This window comes from Pseudorca crassidens, chromosome 4 (genome assembly GCF_039906515.1).
Source record: "Pseudorca crassidens isolate mPseCra1 chromosome 4, mPseCra1.hap1, whole genome shotgun sequence".
Classification (NCBI taxonomy): Eukaryota; Metazoa; Chordata; class Mammalia; order Artiodactyla; family Delphinidae; genus Pseudorca; species Pseudorca crassidens.
Genome location: NC_090299.1, coordinates 21,092,148 through 21,116,833, shown reverse-complemented (window position 1 = coordinate 21,116,833; position 24,686 = coordinate 21,092,148). Strand labels below are relative to the sequence as shown.

Genomic DNA, 24,686 nt, shown 5'->3' with positions numbered 1-24,686 from the left:
TTTTCAAAGATCTTTAGAGCAAGAATTAATTTAGATACGTCTTATCCATCAGCTGTAATGAGATGAATTTTGAGTTTGCAGGATATAAAAGAGTTTCACTTGGGAATTCCCTGGCAGCACAGTGGTTAGGGCTCCGCGCTTTCACTGCCGTGGGCCCAGGTTCAGTCCGTGGTCAGGGAACTAAGATCCTGCAAAATGGGTAGCGTGGCCAAAAAAAGAAAAAAAAAAGTTTCACTTGACAGCTATGGTCATGTATTCTGATAATACATATTATTGTTTTATATTTTTTTATTTGTAATCTCTGAAAAATAAATGCCATGTTGACACTAAGCACTCAATAAATCCTCAGCAGTTAAACATGGCTCCTGGTCCCCAGAAGCCCTGCCAGGACTTGGGATTCAAGAGAGGGTAAAGGGGCGGGGAGAGTGAATGAGTACATAGATAAGCATGGATGGCAGGGTTGTGAGATATTTTTGCTTGAGAGCACTGAGTTTAAATTTGTCTATATTTTGACTTTAGAATCTCGTTAAATTTGGTGTTGTTTTAACCTGTATTTTAAGAAGATCTATTCTGTATTGTCTAGAATTATTTAAATTACTGAGGATCCTATTATCTTCTTGGGGTTATATAATACAGATATGTATGTAAATATTCTGACACTCATTTGCAAACATGTTACAATTTTAATTCCCACTAAGCCTACTCTAAGTTTATGCTTCACGTAACATAAGAGTATGTTCACCAGTTCATTTTTCCATGTGTGCAATAGTTTAGAACTCTTTAATATTAATTCTTTAGAACTGAAGTTTCTTAAATTGATCTCAGTCAAAAAACAAGTTTGTATTCAGAAAGTTTAGGGAAAACAATTCCAATTCAGACGTGAGTGTCTGTGTATGTATCATTTATTTTCCTTTAGTATAATTAAATCAATTAATTTTCGTAGCATATATTTAAAAGTGAAAAGAACATTTGACTTTTAAAGGAAAACTTTCCGTAAGGCATTCTCATGAAAGCAGCTTTACTGACCATTTGGAAACATTTATTTTTTAAACAAAGTGGTAAAGCAGAAATGGGCTTACCAGGCAGAAAATACTGCTCTGGGACAAAATTTCAAGTCTCTTGATAAAAAATACAATTGTGGTTAAATTCATGGGTGGCTTGTTTTGCTTTTGTTGCCAAGTGTTGGGAACCAGTGGTCTATGGTGACTGGCAGCCGTTCTCCAGGGACTTTTAAAGCATGTGACCTTCTAAGCTCTAGGACTGAGTTTTAGAGTTACCTGAAAAGCTGTCTCATTGACCAGACCTATGTTCACTACCATCTTGTGCCTGGCTAAACAAGATGGCCAGATTAGGAAATGTTTCTGAACAGATTTATGATAAATGGATCATTTGATTTATTTTTAGTAACTTGAATGGAAACTTTGAGAATATATTTTCAGAACAATTTTTATATTTGAATTAGATACAAGACTAGGGACAGTTACTTTTATGAGTTGGGGAGGGTGGTGGTCTGCTTTCATTTCTTACTATTACTTTTTAAATCCTGAATGATCCCTGCAAAATATTATCATCCTTGTCTTTGTAGATGGGAAAAAAGAAGACCAGAAAAGAGTGAGCAGCCTGAAGGTCACACACAACTAGTAAGTACTCAAGCTCAGGCTTGCCTTTCACCAAAGTTTGTTTTTCCATTAAATCGCATGGCCCCGTCCTCCAAATATGGTACCTACCAGAATGTCCTTTAGAGATATTTAGAAATAAAAAGATCACCGTTGGAAGCAGTACTAGATGAATAAACTCTAGGCTTTCTTCTGTTTACTCAGTGAGGTGTGAAATTATCCAAGCATTTCCTCACTAGCTTATAAAAAATTAGAACCTTTTCATTGTGTTCAATTTGAAACTTATGCAGAAGTTCTTGTGAATTTAGTTCTATATGTGATTGAATACAGGAAAAAGTGTTTAAAATTATAGCATCTTTTATAATGCTATAATTAATCCAGGATCATTCTCCAGAAAGCTACCCAATGAAAATATAAATAGCTTTTAAACAGTCTTTTTTTTTTTTTTTCTTTTTTTCCAAAATTGTTCACAGTTCTGTTAGCCAGTTAATGTTTTTGGAGGAACTGTTTGGAGTAATAATAGAACTGAAAATGAACACAGTGAAGATGTCAAACATTGTTAATCTAGTGTTCCATTATAAATATGCTAATGTAACATATCTGGCAGGAGTTGGAATTTCTAACATGTAGCATACTGATGCATAATGAGTTTATGCTATATAGCTATTCCACAGAGTTTAGCAAATCCTTCAGTTTTTGGCAAACTTTAGTGTGATTAGCAACTTTCTGAATCCCTTTCTATCTTTTAAGGTAACATTCTTGGATTTGAATTGTTCACTGATGTTGGTGGATCAGAGTCCTGGGTGTTAATGTAGAGAGAATGAAGGGTCACAGGTTAGAGACCTGTGGAAAGTGCTAACTGCCCATGTACGTCTGCTCTGTGTAACATCTGATTAGGCTTGTCACATTCAGCAAAGCTACTGAGAGCCTGGTGGAGTTTGCCATAGATTGTAAATTCTGGGAATGCCTATGGAAAAAGACCTTTGTTCATCTCAGTGTGGATTTATTTCTTCCTCTCTTTGATCAGGGAAGAAAAAATTTTTTATCGTTGGTCTCTGTAATTGGTTCTCACATCCTTCTTTCCATATCGGTAAACAAACTGATTAGCTGTTCCTGCTGATAACTAAATAGGGGTGGAGGAATGGAGAGTAGTATCCATGAAATAAACCTAGAGTCAGGATGTGGTCACCTATTTCAAAACCTTGGAGATTATTTGTAACCTCATACAGTTTCCACCTTGTAATGTCTAACACTCAGAAGAAAAATACTTGGTTGGATTTTGAAATATTCTGACCAATTTTTGTTTTAATAGATTCTCCTGAAAATCACTTAAAATAGCTAGGGTGGTGGAAAAAAAAAAAAAAGAGATAAACCAAATAGGACCTTGGTTTCCTCCTAGATAGATAAAAGAGACCTTATGCTACTGGCATTTTATCTGTTTCTGTGTGAGGCTAAGCAACCACCATGGGCTACTTCTTCTTGACTCACAGATGAACACAAGTAGCTGATGGAGTTTTATTTACACAGTTGAGGACGGAACAACACGACCTTCAGTGGATAGCAGGGGTTCATGTTTCATAGCTTTAAGGCTTTTTCTTAGAGACATCCCAAATAATCCAGGTTTCCTTAAGACCCCGGGCATGTCACCTCAACCTGGAATTTTGGGGGCTCAACCAATGTTTATTTTTTTTAAATCATTTGTTTGCTCAAAAAGGATGTTCATTTAAACTTAAATAATATATTACTTATTTTTATGTCTGTTTCTTAAAACTGTCCCATGGAAAAGTCCCTTTTCAAGCTAGGTTCTAAAGGAAAGGCCTGCAGATTGCCCTTTCTCAGTTCTGTTTTCATTCCAGCTTTGGAGTATTAAGGGATTTGGGAAGTTAAGATAAGATCCCCAATCCTAACAAGCCTCACTTTTATCCACACAAAATTTAAAACCCAAGTAAGGGTGTCCATTATACTGAAGCAAATCAAAGGCACTACTAAACTTTGTTGCTTAAAAGCCAGATAATGGTTAAGTGGTTAAATGCTGAACACATGTATAAATAAACACCAGGACAAGAATTTTCTTAATAAGAATTTTGGTAAGAAATTTAAGAAATCTTAAAGTGGAAAGTATTTATATTTTCCCGCTTCAATTCTTATTTCCATTTTGTTTCCCTAAATAACTAATTATACATTTGCCACAATCCCCATAGAGATTAAGTTTGGGGGCATATTCTAACATACCTTTCTTTTAATCTCTTCCAATTCAGTTCACTAAATTGCTCTCATGCCCTCTGCTCACACACAGATTTGAATTGTATTTACTTAGAACTCATAAGGAAAAGCCATCGTATGTTATCAAAGTGTATTTGAAAATATATAAATTATACCACATACCAAAGACATAATTCTGTTTTTAATGGATCCACCAAAAACTGAATTGTCCTTTCCAGCCAAAGACAATGTTTGATGTTACAAAAGAGATGGAAAACTTCTCTTAGAAGTCCCTTAAAAAATTGTTTCTTGGCGGCTTTATAAGATAAGCACTACAAAATTGAACTAAATAATTTATCATTTTAATTAAGTGATTTTATACAATGCATTGCTTTGAATTTCTCACTTCTCTCATACTTGCTATTACAGTATCTACTTGGGCATTTTGAATATGATAAAATCACTCTTCTCTGGAACTATAAACTAACAGTGTTCTTAGCATTTACACTCAACATGCAGTGAAATAAATCATTAAAGTATTTCTTAGTAAAACAAAGACAAATCTGGAGAAATCTTTGCTTAGTTGATTTCCTATATTTACATTGCTTTTTGTTTCTGATAGTTGTTTGGCATCGCATATGGTAGCACAAAAGCAAATCCAGAATCTTCTTTTAGCTTAAAACATTGGATAAAATGTGATAAGTACCACACTAACATGGAGGATTGAGAGGCTAAAGACAATGCATTTATTGTACTATCCTTTAAAATTATTTTAACAACATTAAACAATGACAATTTATTTAACATTTATCATTGCTCCTGGGAGAAAAGGTGTAATTTTTAAAAATTTCACATGCTTTACATAAAACAAACATATCTAATAGTAAATTTAAAAATTTTAAATCATAGATAATTACTAGTGTTGAAACAACTTTGTTTAGTTTTGTTTGGTAAGAAAGATTTCTCTTATAAAATATGCATTATTTTAAATAAATAATTCCACAAAAATCCTAGGATCAAGAAAGAAATTCCTGTGGCTTGATTGTCTCAGGCAGGTGATGTGAGATGGGGATGCAAGTAATTATGGTCTTTTGAGATTCTGATCTTGTTTCCAGACTGCATTTGTTCCTTTTTATGTAAACAGCAGATAACTTGAACTGATTGTCAGGTCTGTTAAGTAAAAAAAGAATCAAAGCTACTGAGGAAAAAAGGTATATTTCATAGGGTTACTAAATTCACAACAAAGCTTTGAAAGTTATTGTTGAACGTGTCATTTATTTTAGAAAAAGCCAGCATGGAGTGAGGATGGAATTAATTTTGCTTCAGGTCATCATTATTATAAGCTATTACTAAGATATAAACACAAAAATGTTTGAAATTCTGGTATAGAACAAGGAACTTGCACAATTGTCCTTGTCCAGTAACTAAAATATTACTTGGTAAGATGAACAAAGACTATTTCTTGTAAGAATGACACTGAATATTTTAAAGAAAAGAGATCTGTTGACTTTATGTGTAGATGGTTTCAATTTAGAAAAGACTATTTGGGAATTTGTCTATTGCAGTTTATTTATCCACTTTATTTTCTCAAAGTCCCTCCTACTGGAAAGCATTTAAGGGTTATTCTTCTTGAAAGAGTTATATGGACTATGTGTGTCCTCTCATTGTTTCAATTAAGGGCCCTCAGCTGTTTTTCTCATTGTGAAGTGAAAAACAAAGAATTAATTTGTTCTCTTCTGTTAAAGGTCTATTTTGCAAAGGCCAGACGTTTTGTATATTCACATGGAAAGATGGGAACTTTATGTGAAATGTCTATATTCTTGCCTAAGGAAATGTGCAGAATATATTAACTTATGGTTTTTATAAGAAACTCTTTCTGGCACTTCAGTGGGTTTTTGAAGGGTTTTTGGATTATGGTATACATTATGGATGGATCTGGTACCGTGTAAGTGTTTAAGGCAAGGCACATCATGGTTAATTTATGCGCTGTCCGCTTGTTTTAATCGTATGAAAAAGAAAGGTGAATCTTTTTGAAGAAGCTTTGGTGATACTAAGTAACAGCCAGATACCACCAATAAGCCAGATACACTTATGTCTGCACTGGACTGAACAGTTTAAGAAAATATAAGGAGTGAATAGACCCATTTTCTTCAACAATTCATATTTTCTAAAAAAAGAAAAAATCATAGAAAAATAAATGCAGTTTTCATGGCTTATATGTTTCAAGTCCATAAACACATAGGCTATTAAAAAAAATTCCATAAGGGAATTCTAGCCTATTTCCTCTGATAGGAAAACTTCATCTTTTAAGTATCTTACGTTTGATTAAGTGTAAGAAATGAAAAGTTTACGCAGGCCAGATGAAGGGTATACAACCTGCTTGCATAATTATAAAGTAAATATCGTTTATTGTGCTCTTATTCTGTGTTAGAAAAATGATAGATTTACATCCACTTTAAAAAATCCTGATAATAATCCTATAAAGAATGGATTGTTTTCCTCATTTTATTGATGAGGAAACTTAAGATCCCAGAGATTAAATGACCTCTCCAAGGTTTCACCACTAATGCCTTGCCTTACTAGGATACATGGCAACTACAACTCTTCTTTCTTGTGTATCAGACTGCCTCTTTTATGTAGTCAGGCACTCGTAATACTCATGTCCAAGTCAAGGTTCTTATAAGAAATAGAAAATGTACTCTAAAAGTTTTCAGAAAAGAATCAGTTGAGGAGGATATTATTTTAAATGCCTGTAAGATCTCCATAAGAATTCAGGACAAGTTGAATTTGTAGCCCTTTGGAAGAGCTCCAGAGAATGCTCTCTCTCTCTCTCGTCTCCATTTCTCTTCGTAGCACATAAATGCTGTGCTTTTCATAGTGTTACCAGCTCCCACTCATCCTCTCCCAGTCTTCTTAGTGTGCAGGACTGCGGCCAGCATCCCCATTGCTGCCTATTAGAAAGTCTCTGCAAGCCTCTGATTGACCCCAGGTTATATTTTGGAGCCAGGGCACTCAGTTCAAGATCTCAGGGCTAGGCTTTCAATCTCATTGCTGGTCCAGTCAGATCTAATGGCAGGAATGATCACACACTCTCTCTGCTTACTTGGAGGGGCACAAGTGCACATTCAGATATATCTGGTACAACCCAGAACTTCTGTTTTCCTGGGATTTGGGAATTTTATTTGCACTTTTCTGTTCCACAATTATGAGGAGCATGAAGAATTTAAGTTCACACAGGACACTGCAGCGTTGATGATTCAGTAGATGCTTTACATTTAGTGATTGGTTGGTGAAATATTTTGAGTTTCTGGATTCTAAATGAATACGTTTAAAGAATTAAAAAAGCTTTTTATAGGCCTTTTCTCCATGGGGAAGAAAATAGAGGTTATGTTCTCTTTTGCTGGTCACTAGAGTTCCCTTAAGAGTAATGTTCTAGAGGAAATGTGAGACGATATTAGTACCATTTTTCTCTTGCCTGGAAAATGGTAAACATGTCCATAGAGAAGAAAACCTCCCCATAGATTACTTTGTTTCCATTAACTTTAGTAATTGTTCTCTTTTTCAATTGGCTGGATTAAAAGAAAAGATAATTCATGACAATACAAGAGAATTTAATTGAAAAGCCTAGGGATATTCTTGCATAGTAAAGAAGCAATTCAAAACGTTAGTCTGTGCTTAGATATATTCCTAATGAAATTTTAAGCATTATGAAGTTTGTTAACCTCTCACCATATTGTAGCAAGATATTTATTTGTCTTTGAGGTTTGTGTTGATAGCTCTTAGTTATAAAGGACACCAAAGCACTGATGTTAGTAAAACCCAAAGAACTAAAACTAGTCCGATAAGAAACACAGGCTTGTGTCATCAGTAGTGTACATTTTCTGCCAGTCTTTACTTCTAGTACAAAAATATTTCCCAAGAAAAAGACTAGCTACAATTGGAAGACGCTTTAAACTGTGATGCCTTTGCATCATTTATTCATTAATCTTATTGAATAGTTTAAATTAAAATTACATTTGTAATAGCTGTAGCTATTGCTTGATTATGCTGCTACTACAAATGAATTTCTATAGACTTGATTATAAAACAATCCAGAATAAATTTATTTTCCTATTTTACCCTTTTCAGTAATATACTACTTATAAAATAAAGACAAAGGTTGTGCGTTGAAGTTATGACTATATATGAAGGCATTTTATCCTGTTTTTGGCTTTGGAAAATTTCAAGACTTTGTGAAAATATCTCCAAACTACGTCATCGTATGTTGAGGAAGTGATTAGACCATCCCAGATTTTAAGGTGCATAGTTTTATAGTTTAGATAGATTTCTTGTCAATCATCTGTTTCTTCTTCAAATGCCAGTAAGTCACTTTATGGTAGACTGAAATTGAATATTTTATCTTTATGTAGTGTGAATTTCAATTGTATAGGATTTTGGGGAGAAGAACACCTGCACATCAACAACAAAAAAGGAAATCATGGAAAATATTATCAGTTGTCATATCTTCAGCTACTGATTTTTTTTTTTTTTAGAAATTCAAAATATAAAATAAGTAAATACATAAGCAAGCACACACACACACACACACACACAGACACAGACACACACACACACGCATGTACTCATACTGTTATCTGGGCCTGAAGTCAGATTGGCCCCAAAGCGTAGTCCAAGCGGAATACTAGATAGCTCATATACTTGGCCTCCCAAAAGCAATGAAACTGTATCATTGGGTGCAGTGGCTCTTCGTGTGTATCATGTATTGTAGGGAAAAAATTACTGGACTTAACATACATAGTACAGCTAAATGAATATTAGGCAAAACATCAGTGGATGGAATATAAGCCTGGCTCAGTCTGTAATCTTTCTGAACCTCAGTTTCAATGTTTGTAAAGTGGTAATAATTGCTTGCCTTACTTTACTACATTAATACAAAGGGTAAAATGAGATGATATATGTGAGAGTGCTTTGTTATCTAGCCCACACTCCACATAACTGAGATATTATTTGGGGGAGTCAAGAGACTAAGTTATGTTTATGACTGCATTTTGGACAAAGGTTAAAAAGAATGTCTGTGTATGTTAAAGGTAATATGGTTGGATATTGGAGAAAGGTTTGGGAAGTTATTGGGTTGTGTTTTGGCTAGAAACTAAGTCACACAATTCACACATCTTTTTAAATATGTTTTCCAAGTGACACATGCAAGTAATTTTAAAAAGTCAAATAATTTAACAAGATTTATTTAAAACAAAGAGTTATCTCCTGTCCACTCTGCACCCAAATACATAGAACACATCCCTAGTCCTCAAAGGTAGCTATTTTCAACTTTTAGATACTTAGCTGATTATTTGTTTAGTATTTAACCCTGTATTTCTAAATAACATATCATACTGTTCCTTGATATTTCATCTTAACTTTCCATGGGTGGAAGATAAGACTTCAGCAACCTTTCACACCATCCACCTCCCAGACACACACACACGTATACTCGTATGCATGCACACTCCTGTGCACACCTATCTTTGCGTACACACACATATACATGCACACTCCCGTGCACACCTATCTTTGCAGCCTACTCACTAGTACACACATGTACACTCGTGTGCATGCACACTCCTGTGCACACCTATCTTTGCGTACACACACATATACATGCACACTCGTGCATACACATTCCCATGTGCACCTATCTTTGCACACCTACTCACTAGTACACACACACAGCCTCTGACATCAACCTAATATAGTTACAACATGAGTTTTGGTTGAAAAAACAGTTTTTACATTATTATGAATCTGTAATATTATTCACTACTGATGCTTACCATTATGTTTTTGTACAAAGGTTTTACTTTCCCTGATGTTAATTATTTTATATATTTGTTTGTTTCATTTTCTATATACTAATCACTAATTAATTCCCAGACTTTCCATCATAAGTGTAATCCTCATCTCAATAATTTCAAATACATCAAGCATCCCACCAAATTTGGCTTCTTGGGGATCTCTCCCTGAGCCCGCTGTCCTCCCACTCTCATTTTCTAGCTGTGATTCTGAGATCCCCCTTTGTCTTCACCCAAATTATTAATTACCTGTGCTTTTTTCCTCTCTTGATTCTTTAATTCCAGGATCTCATGTTTTATCCTTCCTTAATTTAGTCTCATTCTATTGGCACATACCCCCAGTAACATCCTAAGAAATGGATTTAGCTGGGGATTCATTTTTTTTGAAAATTTGCGTATCAGAATATGTACTTATTCTACTCTCACACTTACTAATAGTATCACGGGACTTAGAATCCAGCGTTGAAAAGTATTTTCTTTCAGAACTTTTGTTATTGCTCTCTCTCGCTGCTATTAGGAAGTTTCTGATGTCTAGTCCCTTGTTTGTGACCTGAACTTTTTCTGTCTAGAGGCTTTTAGGATGCTCTTGTTATTTTAAGTATTGTATCATTTCAAAATGTTGGGCTTTGCTATTATCTTTTTCTCACTGTTTCTTTGAACCCTTGTCGCCCCTTTAACACTGGAAGCATATATCGTTCGCTTTCTTGATTTTTTTCTTAATAATTTCCTCTGCATTATTTTTTCCATTCTCTCTTTTAGAAATTCTTATCATTCATAAATTTAGTTTGAGATAGTTTCTGTAAATTTCTTAGCTGCTCTCTCTCTTTCTCTCTGGAAGAAGATTTATGATTTAACAGTAACTTCTAAGCTTTCTATTTTTTGTAGTATCACCTTCATAATATTCAAGAACTATTATTTGTTGTTGGAATATTCATTTTAATAAGACCTGGTTTTGTTTTATATATACATATATTCAGTCATTCAAAAAATATTTTTGAGCACCTAAGTCCCAGGTACTGTTTTAGGTACTGGAAAAACAGAAGAGAACAAAGTAAATAAATAACTTTTTGTTCCTGGGATTTACATTCCAGAAGGGAAGACAGTCAAAAAATGAGGTGAATTACTAAAACATATATGTTAGATAATAAGTCCTTACAAGGGAAACAAGCTAGGAAGGGGAACATGAACTTGTGGGGAAGGGGAATTGACATTGGAGATAGGGTGGCTATCTGTCTATCAAGGGAAAAGCATACAGAGAAGATGCTGAAGGAAGTGGGATAAGAAGTCATTTTTGAATATTTGTTGAAGGTTTTAGATCCCACGGGAAATGAGTGCTTGGAATGTTCAAATAGAAGCAAGAAACTTGAGTGTAGGGAACAGGCGAGGGGAAGCTGGCAGCAGGTGAGGTCTCAAGAGAGGTAGGCTGACAGACCACTCATGTAGACCTGGAGGAATTTTGGATTTTATTCTACATATAAGCAGAAGCCAGTTGAGTATTTTGAACAAGGAATTGGCAGGATTTAATTTGTTTTTAAGGAATCTTTCTTATAGCTATGTAGAAAATAGCTTAATAAAAATAGATAAGATAATAATAGTGACTGACATTTATATATTTCTTATTGTTTGTCACACTCTGTTCAAAGTGCTTGATCTATGTTGTTAAGTCCCAACAACAATCCGTGAGTTAGATACTATTATCTTCCTCCTTTTACTGGTGAGGAAACACAGGTACGCGGTCATTAAGTAATTTGCCCAAAGCATACGGCAGGTAACTGGCTCATCTAGGATATAAATCCTTGCAATGCACTTTCAGAATCTGAGCTCTAGCCAGGAGCTCTCTTGGAGAGGTGACAGAGTGTGTGCAGGGCTATTAGTTTGCAATAGTCCGCGTAAGTGAGGTTGGTAATTTGGACAAGGGTTGTAATGGTAGAGTTGTTGAGAAATTGCTGAATGTGAGAAGGGTTTGAAGGTAGAGCTGTCAGGATTTGCTGACAGATATGTGGGGAAAAAAAACTCATGGTCAAGGAAGACTGAGTATTTTAACAGTTAGGTAACTGAGGTTCCATTCACCAGGATACGGAGCATTGTGAAGGTAGGTTTGGCAGGAGTAAATCAAGATTTTGGTTTGAACATATTGCATTTTAGATGTCTGTTAAGCAGTCCAGTGGAAATACCACAGAAGAACTAGATATTGTTGAATTCTGGAATTTAAAATAGGTTAGGAATGGGATACAAATTTTAGACACACAACGTATATTTGGTATGTAAAGCAGCTGAGGTGAATGAATTCAGCTAGGGCAAGTAGCGATAAAGAAGAGGTTTGAGCACTGAACCCTGCATCATTGTAACACATCAAAATCAAGATATTCAGAAAAGGAGGCCAGGAAGAGAGCCACCAGTCAAACGGGGAAAACTATGAGATCATAGAGACTCAGAGGTCAATTAAAGTATGCTTCATGAAGGAAGGATTGATCAACAGAAAAAAAGTGCTTTTGAGGGATTGAAAGAGTTAAGGACTGAGAAGTTCTTATTGTATTTCATAATATAGTCATGGGTCACATAGAAAAGAGCATTTTTAGTAGAGTGGTAGAATAGATTGAAAGAGAATGGGAGGAGAATAGTGGATAGAGCAGAGTATAGGTAACTCTGTTGAGAGTTTTGCTCTAAAGAAGAGAAAAATACTGAAGGAATGGGAATGGTCCACTAAGTGGATGACATTGCTGATGTAAAAGAGTGATGCAATAATTGCAAAAGCAAAGGTCATGAGTAGGAGAGAGGGTATGGGATCCAGTGCACAATGGAAGAATTGACCTTAAGAACAGAGATAGTTTGTTCATTATAATCATATTTGGGAGTGGGAGAATATGGATGCTCCCTTTTATTTTCACCTATTTATTCAATAAAATAGAAATGTAAGGCACTCAGCTGAGAGTGATGAGCAGGAAAGATATTTTGCCTGTTTGAGGAGAGGAGAGAAGAGAATGGGTAAACCAGTTTCAGAGAGTGGGAGAAAGAATGGGCCAGTTAAAAATGGTAGGGCTGGGCTTCCCTGATGGCACAGTGGTTGAGAGTCCGCCTGCCGATGCAGGGGACACGGGTTCGTGCCCCGGTCCGGGAAGAACCCACATGCTGCAGAGCGGCTGGGCCCCTGAGTCATGGCCGCTGAGCCTGCGCATCCGGAGCCTGTGCTCCGCAACGGGAGAGGCCACACAGTGATAGGCCTGCGTACCGCAAAAAAAAAAAAAAAAAAAAAAAAAAATGGTAGGGCTGCTGGGCTACAAGGTGGTTTGTGGTCATGAAATTAAAGGGAGATAAGTTACCAAGGCTGTGTATTTTTCTGCAGACATATCCATCTCTTCTAGTGTAAACAGAGAAAAAACTGAAAGTTGGATTCAACCAGATGAGTTTGAGAGAGGATGGAGAGAAGGGCAAGAAGATTGAGGTGGGGAGCGAATATAATAAGGGGCTAAAGAATGTATGTAACAGAAATTTAAGGAAGCTGAGGACAGGAAGGGGAATATGACAGTGAAAAATTGATAATTCAGTAAACTAAGGGGTCCAAAAATTGTTGTAAACAGGGTATAAAAGCATGAGGTGGAAAAAGAAGAGGTGATGGACTTGCAATAATCACATATTAATACTCAAGTCATAGATTTGAGTGAACACATCTGAGTGAACATTAAAGTAACTGTATATTTCCACTGCTTTTAGACTTGTGCTGAGTCTGTTTACTCAGTTGAGTTAGCAAGAGTCAAACAGAGATACTCTTTTCAGGAAATTGCAGATATAGAGGTGGCCAGAAAACAACTCATGGAAGAAGCGAGTATTTCCTTTGTCTCATAAAGGATTGATAACCACTAGTAGAAAGTTTATTGGTAGAGTTTTGGAAATAGATACATCTTCTGTATTCTTTCTTCTGTACAATTGTATTTCCCAAATAAGTGTCTTATTATTGCTATTAAAATATGGAAAACAAATTTAAAATTAACTGTAGGATTATATGGTATGTATTTTATACCTTTAAAAAGCTGTATCAAAGTGAAGTGGAGGACATGACTGCATAAGTATTTAGAATTAACAAAAAAATGTCTTTGCTAGACTATGTCAAGTGTATCTTTTTTCTAATATGGGCAGAGCAAATGAATGTTTAGAGTCAAAAAAGGATATGATGTTGTTAAGAAACATTTTATCAAAAAGAGGATGACAACATACCATTGTGTATTTATAGTAATGGACAGTGGCACAATAGCCATCTGGAACTTTTGTAAAATGTATTTCAATTAATCATTAAGATACAACTTTTCAAAGCCAGTTTTCCCTGCTAAAATTTGGTTAATTTAAAACACTTGCATTGTTATATCCATATTTATCAAGTTATGTTCTAGCTACTTATGTAACCTTAACCCACTATTGTCAGTAAATTCAGAGGATCTTCCAGTAACAAGTATGCTCGGTATCCACATTACCAGGGATTCCCACGACAAGTGAAATTAAGTATATGGCCTTAGCTAGCAAAGTCTATTTCACATTTACTCAGCTAAATAAAACTTTTTAAGCCTTGAATCTAAGTATGTCCTCTCCCCAACTTAAAGTTTTCCATTGGACTTCAATTATACTTGAAATAAAATCCAGCTACTTTTCCATGACTTATAAATCTCTGTAATCTAGGTCTGACCTCTCAGACCTTATTTCCCTGATATTTGCTTTTCCTTCCACATGATCCAGTCATATGATCTTGTTGTTCCTGAGAGACTTACTTCTGCCATTACAGCCAAGCTCATTTTTAACTTGGGGGCTTTACAATATTTGCAGTCTTTCTTTAGAATGCTCTTCCTACTTGAATGACCCCTTGTGGTAGGCAACTTGTAATATGGCTCCCAATAATCCCTATCTCCTGATATCTGTGTCCTGTGTCATCCCCTCCCCTTGTGCATACAGTGTACCTGCAGACTCATTTCTAGTGAATAGAACGTGGGAAAATTAATGAGAAGTCACTTTTGAGAGTAGGATATAGATAGTGTCTTCTCTTCGGGGCTCTCTGTATTTTTCATTTTCATGCCCTCTAATCCCTCATTCTAAGGGAAGCCAGCTATTACATTGTGAGTACCCTGCTGGAGAAGCCCACATGGCAAGGAACTGATGTCTCCAGCCAATAGCCAGGGAAGACCGAAGGCTTGCCAGCAGCCTGTGAGGGAACCTGAAAGCAGATTCCCTCCAGTTGAACCTGGAGGTGACTGCAGCCCCACCTGACACCTTGATTGCATTCTTGGTAGAAACCCCCAGCCAGTGGACCAAGTTAAGCCACACCTGGATTCCTGACCCACAAAAACTATGAGATGATAAACGTCTGTTGTTTTAAATCACAGGTCTTAAGGCAATTTCTTATGTGGCCATAAACAACTAATATTCTTGTTCTTTTCACTCAGACCTCAGATCTAGTATCTGTTCCTCTAAGATGGGATGAGCAAACTTTTTCTGTAAAGGTCCATGTAGTAAATATTTTAGCCTTTGTGGGACATATGGTTTTTGTCACAAATACCAAAATCTGCCATTAAAGCAGGAAATTAGCCAAAGACAGTATGTAAATGAATGATTGTGGCTGTCATTCCAAGCAAATTCTATTTATAGAATCAGGTGGCAGGCCATGGTTTGCCCACTCCCACTTCAGAGACCATTCTAGGTCCCTTGATCTATATCATTTCTCCCACACTAAAGTCACTACCATTTTAACTTGTTTGATTTATTCTTTTATTATCCTTTCATTGGAATGGCAGCTACCTGAGGGCATATTGAGCTCCATGTCCCGGAACAAAGACCTGAATGGGGCCAAGGGTTGGCTTAGTGAAATTGGAGGTGGACTTCTCAAATGAGGATGAGTCCAGGAACCATGTCACCAATTAAAGACATATAGAAAAGAGAAGACCAAGGTATATCACGGTACAATCAAATATGTGATGTCTGTCCCATCCTGTCAGAAAGGGTATTGTTTGACCTCTGTTCCGTCAAAGGGAAGAATTGTGAAAACCCACCTCTATGGCAATCTCTGTATAAAACTTTCCCCAACCGCCCCAGAATATTATCCATTTCTATCTCCTTTTTTTCTGCTTTTCTACTTGGTACATACAAAACCATTTAAATATATATTTTTTCTTTTTTGTAAATTTTTATTTTATATTGGAGTATAGTTGATTAGCAATGTTGTGTTAGTTTCAGCTGTAGAGCAAAGTGATTCAGTTATACATATACATGTATCTAGTCTTTTTCAAATTCTCTTTCCATTTAGGTTATTACAGGGTATTGAGCAGAGTTCCCTGTGCTATACAGTAGGTCCTTGTTGTTTATCTATTTTAAATATATCAGTGTGTACTTGTCAATCCCAAACTCCCAATCTATCCCTCCCCCCACCCACCTGCCCGGTAATGATAAGTCCATTCTCTAAGTCTGTAAGTCTGTTTCTGTTTTGTAAACAAGTTCATTTGTATCATTTTTTTTTAAGATTCCGCATCTAAGTGGTATCATAGGATATTTGTCTTTCTCTGTCTGACTTACTTCACTTAGTATGATAATCTCCAGGTCCATCCATGTTACTGCAAATGGCATTATTTTGTTCTTTTAAATGGCCGAGTAATATTCCATTGTATATATGTACCACATCTTATTTATTTATTTAATTATATATTTATTTTTATTGGAGTATAATTGATTTACACTGTTATGTTAGTTACTGCTGTACAGTGAAGTGAATCAGCTATATGTATACATACATCCCCGTTCTCTTGGACCTCCCTCCCTGCCCCATCCCACCCATCTAGGTAATCACAGAGCAGCGAACTGAGCTCCTTGTGCTATATTGCAGGTTCCCACTAGCTATCTGTTTTACACATGGTAGTGTATTTATGCCAAACCTAATCTCCCAGTTCATCCCACCCTCGTCTTCTCCCCCTGTGCCCACATGTCCGTTCCCTATGTCTGCCTTTCTGTTCCTACCCCGCAAATACGTTCATCTGTACCATTTTCCTAGATTCCATATATATGCATTAATATATGATATTTATTTTTCTCTTTCTGGCATACTTACTCTGTATGACAGACTCTAGGTGCATCCACATCTCTGCAAATGACCCAATTTCATTCCTTTTTATGGCTGAGTGATATTCCATTATATATATATACCACATCTTCTTTATCCATTCATCTGTAGATGGACATTTAGGTTGTATCCATGTCCTGGCTATTGTAAATAGTGCTGCAATGAACAGTCTTTTGAATTATGGTTTTCTCAGACTATACGCCAAGTAGTGGGATTGCTGGGTCATAAGGTAGTTCAATTTTTAGTTTTTTAAAGAACATCCATACTGTTCTCCACAGTGCCTGTATCAATTTACATTCCCACCAACAGTACAAAAGGGTTCCCTTTTCTCCACACCCTGTCCAGCATTTATTGTTTGTAGATTATTTAATGATGGCTTACATTAAATACGTAATTATTTAATGACGGTTTTGACCATATGAGGTGATACCTCATTGTAGTTTTGATTTGCATTTCTCAAATAATTAATGCTGTTGAGCATATTTTCATGTGCCTCTTGGCCATCTGTGTGTCCTCTTTGGAGAAATGTCTATTTATGTCTTCTGCCCATTTTTGATTGGGTTGTTTGTTTTTTTGATATTGAGCTGCGTGAGTTGTTTGTATATTTTGGAGATTAATCCTTTGTCAGTTGCTTCGTTTGCAAATGTTTTCTCCCATTCTGTGGGTTATCTTTTCATCTTGTTTATGGTTTTCTTTGCTGTGTAAAAGCTTTTAAGTTGCATTAGATCCCATTTGTTTATTTTGGTTTTATTTTCATTATTCTAGGAGGGGGGTCATAAAAGATCTTGCTGTGATTTATGTGAATGAGTGTTTTCCCTGTGTTTTCTTCTAAGAGTTTTATAGTGTCTGGTCTTATATTTAGGTCTTTAGTCCATTTTGACTTTGTTTTTGTGTATGGTATTAGGTAGTGTTCTAATTTCATTCTTTTACATGTAGTTGTCCATTTTTCCCAACACCACTTATTGAAGAGGCTATCTTGTCTCCATTGTATAGTCTTGCCTCCTTTGTCATAGAGTAGGTGACCATAGGTGCATGGGTTTATCTCTGGGCTTTCATCCTCTACCATTAATCTATATTTCTGTTTTTGTGCCAGTACCATACTGTCTTGATTACTGTAGCTTTGTAGTATAGTCTGAAGTTGAGGAGCCTGATTCCACCAGCTCCGTTTTTCTTTCTCAAGATTGCTTTGGCTATCCAGGGTCCTTTGTGTTTCCAAACAAATTGTAAAATTTTTTGTTCTAATTTTGTGAAAAGTGCCATTGGTAATTTGATAGGGATTGCATTGAACCTGTAGATTGCTTTGGGTAGTTAAGTCATTTTCACAATATTGATTCTTCCAATCCAAGATCATGGTATATTTCTCCATCTGTGTCATCTTTGATTTCTTTCATCAGTGTTTTATACTTTTCTGAGTACAGGTCTTTTGCCTCCTTAGGTAGGTTTATTCTTAGGAAGTTATTCTTTTTGTTGTGATGGTAAATGGGATTGTTTCCTTAATTTCTCTTTCTGATCTTTTGTTTTAGTGTATAGGAATGCAAGAGATTTCCGTGCATTAATTTTGTATCCTGCAACCTTACTAAATTCATTGATTAGTTCTAGTAGTTTTCTGGTGACATCTTTAGAGTTTTATATGTATATTATCATGCCATCTGCAACCAGTGACAGTTTTACTTCTTTTCCAATTTATATTCCTTTTATTTTGTTTTCTTCTCTAATTGCCATGGCTAGGACTTCCAATACCATGTTGAATACTAGTGGCGAGAGTGGACATCCTTGTCTTGTTCCTGATCTTAGAGGAAATGCTTTCAGTTTTTCACCAGTGAAAATGATGTTTGCTGTGGGATTGCTTTATAGGGCCTTTATTATGTTGATATAGGTTCCCTCTATGCCCACTTTCTGGAGAGTTTTTTTTTTATCAATTTGGGTGTTGAATTTTGTCGAAAGCTTTTTCTGCATCTACTGAGGTGATCATATGGTTTTTATTGTTTATCTTGTTAATATGGTGTATCACACTGATTGTTCTATGTATACTGAAGAATCCTTGTATCCCTGGGATAAATCCCACTTGGTCATGGTGCATGATCTTTTTAATGTGTTGTTGGATTCTGTTTGCTGATATTTTGTTGAGGATTTTTGCATATGTGTTCATCAGGGATACTGGTCTGTAATTTTCTTTTTTGTGTGATATCTTTGTCTGGTTTTGGTATCAGGGTGATGGTGGCCTTGTAGAATGAGTTTGGGATTGTTCCTTCCTCTTGGTTGTAGGTTTTTCCCTTTCATCATTTTAAATATATCCTCCCACTCCCTTCTGGCCGCAGAGTTTCTGCTGAAAAATCATCTCTTAACCTTATAGGGATTCCCTTGTATGTTATTTGTTGCTTTTCCCTTGCTGCTTTTAACATTTTTTCTTTGAATTTAATTATTGTTAGTTTGATTAATATGTGTCTTGGTGTTTTTCTCCTAGGGTTTATCATGTATGGGACTCTCTTCACTTCCTGACTTGGGTGGCTTTTTCCTTTCCCATATTAGGGAAGTTTTCCACTATAATCTCTTGAAATGTTTTCTCAGACCCTTTCTTTTTCTCTTCTTCTTCTGGGACCCCTATAATTCGAATGTTGGTGTGTTTAAAGTTATCCCAGAGATCCCTGAGGCTGTCCTCAATTCTTTTCATTCTTTTTTCTTTATTCTGCTCCTCAGCAGTTAATTCCACCAGTCTGTCTTCCAGCTCACTTATTTGCTCTTCTGCCTCAGTTACTCTACAATTGATTCCTTCTAGTGTATTTTTCATTTCAATTATTGTGTTCTTCATCACTGTTTGTTTGTTCTTTAGTTCCTCTAGGTCTTTGTTAAACATTTCTTGTATTTTCTCGATCTGTGTCTCCATTCTCTTTCTGAGGTTTTGGATCATCTTTACAATCATTACTCTGATTTCCTTTTCAGGTAGGTTGCGTATTTCCTCTTCATTTACTTGTTCTTGTAGGTTTTTACCTTGCTCCTTCGTCTGTAACATATTTTTTGTTGTCTCATGCTTTTTGATGGGTGGGGCTATATTTCTGTCTTACTGATTGTTCGGCCTGAGGCATCTACCACTGGAGTTAGCAGACCCTTGGGTAGTGGTGGGTCTTGGTGCCGAGATGAGGACCTCTGGGAGGCCTCACTCTGATAAATATTCCCTGGGGTCTGAGGTTCTGTTAGTCCAGTGGTTTGGATTTGGTGCTCCCAGCACGGTATCTCAGGCCTGACCCTCAGCCTGAGAAACAAGATCCTGCAAGCCACATGGTGTGGCAAAAGAAAAGAAAAAAAAGGGAGAAGTACAATAATAAAAAATAAAAAATTAAATAAAATTTGAAAGATAAAAAATATATTAGGAAAAATAAAAATGTAAGTGAAACAACTACAACGAGGTAAAACAGCACCACAAGAGGAAAAAAAAGTGAACAAGCCAAAAGGAGCTGAATAACAAAGTATAAAGTATAAAATGAAATTAGAAAAAGAAAAAAATTATTAGAAAAAATAAAAATATAAATGAATCAACAACAACAAGGTAAAACAGAACCACAGTGTAAAAAGACAAAAAAAAAAAAAAAGGGACATGGAAAAAAGAAGGTTGGAAAAGGCCTTGGCTTGACATTCACAGAAAGACAGACAAGATGAAAAGGCAGAGGGCTATGTACCAGTTGAAGGAACAAGATAAAACCCCAGAAACACAACTAAATGAAGTGGAGATAGGCAACCTTCCAGAAAAAGAATTTAGAATAATGAGAGTGAAGATGATCCAGGACCTCGGAAAAGGAATGGAGGCAAAGATCGAAAAGATGCAAGAAATGTTTAACAAAGACCTAGAAGAATTAAAGAACAGACAAACAGAGATGAACAATACAGTAACTGAAATGAAAACTACACTAGAAGGAATCAGTAGCAGAATAACTGAGGCAGAAGAACAGATAAGTGACCTGGAAGACAGAATGGTGGAATTCACTGCTGTGGAACAGAATAGAGAAAAAAGAACGAAAAGAATTGAAGACAGCCTAAGAGACCTCTGGGAGAACATTAAATGCAACAACATTCACATTATAGGGGTGCCAGTAGGAAAAGAGAGAGAGAAAGGACCTGAGAAAATATTTGAAGAGATTATAGTCGAAAACTTCCCTAACATGGGAAAGGAAATAGGCACCCAAGTCCAGGAAGCGCAGAGAGTCCCATACAGGATAAACCCAAGGAGAAACACACCGAGACACATAGTAATCAAATCGGCAAAAATTAAAGACAAAGAAAAATTTTTGAAAACAGCAAGGGAAAAATGACAGATAACACACAAGGGAACTCCCATAAGGTTAACAGCTGATTTCTCAGCAGAAACTCTACAAGCCAGAAGGGAGTAGCATGATATACTTAAAGTGATGAAAGGGAAGAACCTACAACCAAGATTACTCTACCAGGCAAGGATCTCATTTAGATTCGATGGAGAAATCAAAAGCTTTACAGACAAGCAAAAACTAAGGGAATTCAGCACCACCAAACCAGCTCTACAACAAATGCTAAAGGAGCTTCTCTAAGTGGGAAACACAAGAGAAGAAAAGGACCTACAAAAACAAACCCCAAACAAGAAAATGATAATAGGAACATACATATTGATAATTACCTTAAACGTGAATGTATTAAATGCTCCAACCAAAAGACACAGCCTTGCTGAATGGATACAAAAACAAGACCCATATATATGCTGTCTGCAAGAGACCCATTTCAGACCTAGGGACACATACAGAGTGAAGGTGAGGGGATGGAAAAAGATATTCCCTGCAAATGGAAATCAAAAGAAAGCTGGAGTAGCAATACTCATATTAGATAAAATAGACCTTAAAATAAAGAATGTTACAAGAGACAAGGAGACATTCTTACAAGAGACATTACAAGAGACATTCTACATAATGATCAAGGGATCAATCCAAGAAGAAGATATAACAATTATAAATATATATGCATCCAACTTAGGAGCACTTCAACACATAAGGCAACTGCTAACAGCTGTAAAAGAGGAAATCGACACTAACACAATAATAGTGGGGGACTTTAACACCCCACTTACACCAATGGACAGATCATCCAAAATGAAAATAAATAAGGAAACAGAAGCTTTAAATGGCACAATAGACCAGATAGATTTAATTCATATTTATAGGACGTTCCATCCAAAAAACAGCAGATTACACTTTCTTCTCAAGTGCGCATGGAACATTCTCCAGGATAGATCACATCTTGGGTCACAAATCAAGCCTTAGTAAATTTAAGAAAATTGAAATCATATCAAGCATCTTTTCTGACCACAATGCTATGAGATTAGAAATGAATTACAGGGAAAATAATGTAAAAAACACAAACACATGGAGGCTAAACAATATGTTACTATATAACCAAGAGATCGCTGAAGAAATCAAAGAGGAAATCAAAAAATACTTAGTGACATGACATTGAAAACACGACAATCCAAAACCTATGGGATGCAGCAAAAGCAGTTCTAAGAGGGAAGTATATAGCTGGACAAGCCTACCTCAAGAAACAAGAAAAATCTCAAATAAACAATCTAACCTTACACCTAAAGGAACTAGAGAACGGAGAACAAACAAAACCCAAAGTTAGGAGAAGGAAAAAAATCATAAAGATCAGAGCAGAAATAAATGAAATAGAAACAAAGAAAACAGTAGCAAAGATCAGTACAACTAAAAGCTGGTTCTTTGAGAAGATAAACAAAATTGATAAACCATTAGCCAGACTCATCAAGAAAAAGAGGGAGAAGACTCAAATCAATAAAATTAGAAATGAAAAAGGAGAAGTTACAACAGACACTGCAGAAATACAAAGCATCCTTATAGACTACTACAGGCAACTCTATGCCAATAAAATGGACAACCTGGAAGGAATGGACAAATTCTTAGAATTTCGAATTTGTCAACTACTTTGACAGCAAGGATCATATCTTTTCACCTTTGTATGCCAGAAACTGTCATCATCAGTGCTCTATAAATGGTGGTCTGTCATAGTACATGCACAATAAATCAACACTGGAGAGAGGGAAATGTCCGGGGTTTGATGAGAGAAAAAGAAAGCAATTTAGAGGAATAGTTTTTGTTCACCCCTAGGAATTTCACATAAAACACAATGTTCTAAACATGAAAGATTTTCAAAAATGTGATGGTCTGCATGTACAGTGAGTGTCTTCTATCAGGGACTATAACTCCTTTTCATATGGTTTGTCTAGATAATTGCCTTCATTTTGCTGGTAGAAGTAAGCATTGGAAAACTTTCTTGAATGTTTGCTCTTCGTATAGATGCCAAGCCCAATCTTCCTTTTTCATTTTGCCACATAACCACTCTATTTTATTGTGGAACAGGGTACATAAATTTCCATCTTTCTTCTGGAACAGTGTTTGTCATTCTCTGTAACATTTCATAATATTAGAATATATAGCAAAATGAGGGAACAGCTCCACTTGGGTAAAACCCTGTGTTTTGCAAGTGGGTAATAAATGCATCATATATACTTTCCAAGGTTATGGGTGCACAAAATACTTTTAAAATTTATTCATAAGCATGAGTCAGTAGGATAAGAATGAGTTGAGTTTGGCTTTTCAGCTCTGTAGTAATGTATTGGATTATGCCTTATGGGGATGGTACTCATACTTTTATCCAGATAATCATATGTCTGGCTATACAAATAACGTATGTTTGTTCTTTCAGCTTAGCAAATTACAACTTGGAATTTGGGGACAGAGTATGGTTTGGATGTCGATGTAACTGGCAGTCGATCTTAATCTTTACTGTTTTTGATTACATATAATTTATTTTAATTGCAGAGAAGCACAGATTTCAAATTTAACTTTGGTATGGCTTTCAACACAACATAATAGAGAGAAATCACACTACAATTGATCTTTATCACTATAGTTTGGTCTGTGATAGGATATTTGATCATTAACTTTATGAGTTATAAATAAAACTGAAAAGGAATGAGAAATTGTGATGCTTTATGTTGGACTTTAAAATAAATTCTACATTTCTAAATTTATGTGTTTTTTGCCTTTATTGTAGAATTAGTTTTTGAAAAGCAAGAAAAGCATGCAAACTATGAAATCATTCACAGTTAAAATATTTGGAAATAACCACAGTTTACATTTTGATATTTAAGCTTCCAATCTTTTACATATGTATTTCTATATTAAAAAATCAAGACAGTGTCAAAGTGACTATCATGTTTTAGACATTAAGACATTATTCTCTGAGAAGTTAGATAAATATGAATAGAAATACATTTACTTATTTATTTGTCTTGCTGCATACCCCTACTAAAGGTAAGCTCCATGGGACAGGGATTTGTGTATAGTTTTTAACTCTTCAATCTCCATTGCCTAAAACAGTGCCTGGCACTTATTTGTTCAGTGAGTTAAAGGTAATTGACATTTTTCTGTCATAATATGTTATAGACAGATTCCAGTTTCAGTGTTTCTGTAAAAGCATATTTTTAGTGCCAATGAGATTATACTATAATTCACTTTTAACCTATCTTCATTTGAAGAATGCTTAAGTTCTAACTTTTTACCTATTTGAAAACAACATACTTTTTAATATTCTAATAGTTTTATCTCTTTTGTTCCCCTAATTTCATTGAATAGACCAGAATTTCAAGAGTAATGTTGAGCTAAAATGATTGCAATGGGAACACTTATTTTAATCCTGAATTAAATGGAATTTCTCTGAAGTTTTATAATTAAATTCAGTGTTAGCTTTTGGCTTTAGATATTCTCATTATTTTGAAGAAATATACTTCTATTTATACTTTACTATGTTAAAAAATATTTTTATAAATACACATATGGTATGAAATATTATCAAAATTCTGTCATTTGGCCTATTAACATGATAATATAGATTATCAAA

General features: G+C 35.5%; 1 long non-coding RNA gene across 1 annotated transcript in view; it reads left to right on the top strand.

The window, feature by feature from the left end:
- The first annotated feature begins 1,584 nt into the window (after positions 1-1,584).
- Positions 1,585-24,686, top strand: part of LOC137223089 (uncharacterized) — a 370,295-nt gene continuing 347,193 nt past the window's right edge. Inside the window, exon 1 of the long non-coding RNA XR_010942713.1 lies at positions 1,585-1,640. This is a non-coding gene — a long non-coding RNA (uncharacterized lncRNA). The remainder of the gene's footprint in view (positions 1,641-24,686) is intronic.